The 2935-nt window shown below is 46.7% G+C and overlaps 1 pseudogene; it reads right to left on the minus strand.

Annotated features, from left to right (window-relative positions):
• Positions 1 to 1085: 1085 nt before the first annotated feature.
• LOC100947522 lies at positions 1086 to 1963 on the minus strand (annotated as a pseudogene).
• Between the last annotated feature and the right edge of the window lie 972 nt (positions 1964 to 2935).

The following is a 2935-nucleotide window of genomic DNA, read 5'->3' on the forward strand; positions in this document are numbered from 1 at the left end:
CTAAGACAAGTTCTTGAACCCAAGAGATAAGGTTTCTGTGAGCTATGATGACAGCATGACACTTTACCCAGGGCAATGAGTGAGACTGTCTCAAAATAAAAAACAAAAGCCAATTCTACCAGGTTTCAGACCTCTACAACCCTTCATCCTTCTAGCTTCTTCTGCACTACCTTCTCCCGAACCGACTTCCCACTGCTCCTTTCCCCAAACTCTTAAACTCTCAGCCCTCTCAGACATCCTTTCTCCCATTCTGCCTGCCTGTAGACACAGTAACTGCCATTGCATAGCCACAGAGTAGGGAGGCAGGGCAGTGCCTTTCTCACTCTCAAAAGTCACTCCCAGATCGTTATTCCTTCAGCCTACTGGAAAAATCCCTGCTCATTTAAGGCTTATGCCATCTGGCTCTTGCAATTCATTAATTCAATCAAGATTTATTGAGTGTTTTTCCTTCTTCCTCTCTCTCTTTCTGTACCTTGCCTTCTTTCAGAAAAGATTTAAGTGACAAAATATATATATCTATCTATCTAATATAAGAAGCCTGGCACATAGTAGGACTCTATAGCATTGTGAATAAATGAATATACTTCAAGATGGATACACAGCTGCTCACCTCTTCCCAGTGCCCCTTTCAGAGGTGGATTTCATCTAACATAAATGGGGAAGTAGAAGATTTGGTCTTAAGCCTCTTGAGTTGTTCATGTGAGAACTGGTCACAATTAATGTTTTATTTTATTTTAAGACAGAGTCTCACTATATCACACTCAGTAGAGTGCTATGGCATCACAGCTCATAGCAACCTCAAACTCTTGGGCTCAAACGATTCTCTTGCTTCAGCCTCCCAAGTAGCTGGGGCTACAGGCTCCTGCCACTATGCCCAGTGATTTTTTGTTGCAGTTGTCTTGTTGTCTAGCTGGCCTGGGCTGGGTTTGAACCCACCAGCTTCAGTGCATGTGGCTGGCTCTGTAACCACTGTGCTTTGGGCACTGAGCCAGGTCACCATTTTATTTTATTTATTTATTAAAATCTGATGTTTATTTTCCATCAACCTTATTTCCATCTTGTTTAAGAGCTTGTGGAAGAACAGCTTAGGACCACTCTGTGGTGGTTCCTACCCAATCAGTGGCCTGAGCAGTGGGAGCTGCAGACCAGGCTTCCATGGCAGGTTGGGTGCTCCGGTCTGCAGTGGGGACCTGCTGAGTAGTCACAGAGGGCACTTGCATGCTTTCTGACCAGTCTGCAACCTTGGGTTGAGTAGCAGTAAACTCAGGAGCTGGAGCAGCCCATTCACCCTGAAATTCCTCCTTGGTCACAGCTTTCTCAGCAGCAGCCTGCTCTTCCTTTTCAATCTCTTCAGGATCTCTGTACAAATTGAGATCAGGCATGACCTCCCATGGATGTTCATGGGAGATGGTGCCACGCATGCATAGAACTTCCCGGGCCAGCATCCACCACCTCAGACCTACTGAGTGAGCTCTCTCATTGTTGCATAGGATGGCAATGTCCACATAACACAGAGAATCTGTGTGACACAGAGCAGTGGCAGGCAGGTTAACATAAGATGTCTCTGTGAGAGGTCAGCCCTGGGATCAGTAACCTCCAGAAGACACGACTCCCGGAAGGCTTCCTGGATCTGGTTAGTGAAGGTTCCAGGAGAGATGTGGCCAGCAATAGGAGCAGCTCCAGTGGCAGCAGCAAACTTCAGCACAGCTTGCTGGCCAGTATTCCTGGAGGATACGACACTGACATCAGCAGGGTTTTCAATAGCAACAATGGCCCGAGCTGCCAACAGAAGTTTTTCCCAGGTCCTTTTATGATTTATGACGTAGATGCCATCACTTTTCTTTTTGTAGATGTCCTATTCCATTTGGAGGTCAAAGTTGGTGCCACCTAAGTGGGTTCCTGCTGCAAGGAATTTGAAGACATCCTCGTCCTTCATTTGTAGGACATTAAGGGCGCTGAACATTGTGAAAATTTTCCTTTAAGTTATAGTGGAAATCCAGAACAACGCTGTATGGACCCTCCCTGAGCAGCACAGAAAGCATTTTTATTTATTTATTTATTTATTTTGAAGCAGAATCTCACTTTGTTGCCCCCCGTTAGAGTGCTGTCATGTCATAACTCACAGCAACCTCAGACCCCTGGGCCCAAGCCATTCTCTTGCCTATCCTCCCAAGTAGCTGGAACTACAGGCACCTGTCACAACACCTGGCTATATTTAGAGGCAGGGTCTCGCTCTACCTCAGGCTGGTCTCCAACTCATGAGTTCAGGCGATCCACCCTCCTTGGTCTCCAGATTGCTGGGATTACAGGTATGAGCCACCGTGCCCAGCCCTATTTTATTTATTATTATTGTTGTTTTGAATCTCACTCTGTTGCCCTGGGTAGAGTGCTATGGCTTGGGCTCAAGCCATCCTCTTGCCTCAGCCTCTTGAGTAGCTGGAACTACAGGCACCTACCACAATGTCTGACTAATTTTTCTGTTTTTAGTAGAGATGGAGGTCTTGCTCTTGCTCAGGCTGGTCTGGAACTCCTGAGCTCAAGCGATCCACAAGCCGCAGCCACCCAAAGTGCTAGGATTACAGGCATGAGGCACCATGCCAGGTTTGGTCACCATTTTAAATGTTCTACACTCCGCAGAGGTCACTGCAGAGGCCATGTCTCATAATGCTGGTTACCACCTGGAGCTTGGGATGTACTTGGGATGCTGCTCTGTCCCACGATTTACAGTGAAGAGGCGAGGATGGGGTAAGTCCCCTGCTCCTTCTCCACAGCCGGTTTTTATCTCCACAAAACGGCTGAGCTGCCATAGGTGACTCACTTTAATGCAGAGCAGAACACCTTTAAAGGGGAATTAGAATGCAGAAGGAGAATGTTTAGTTGAGTAATAACTAAGATTTCCCCCAGATACCAATGGGAAAAGTACCTCAAGAATCAA

Source organism: Otolemur garnettii, unplaced genomic scaffold (assembly GCF_000181295.1).
Source record: "Otolemur garnettii isolate 467f Iridium unplaced genomic scaffold, OtoGar3 scaffold00202, whole genome shotgun sequence".
Classification (NCBI taxonomy): Eukaryota; Metazoa; Chordata; class Mammalia; order Primates; family Galagidae; genus Otolemur; species Otolemur garnettii.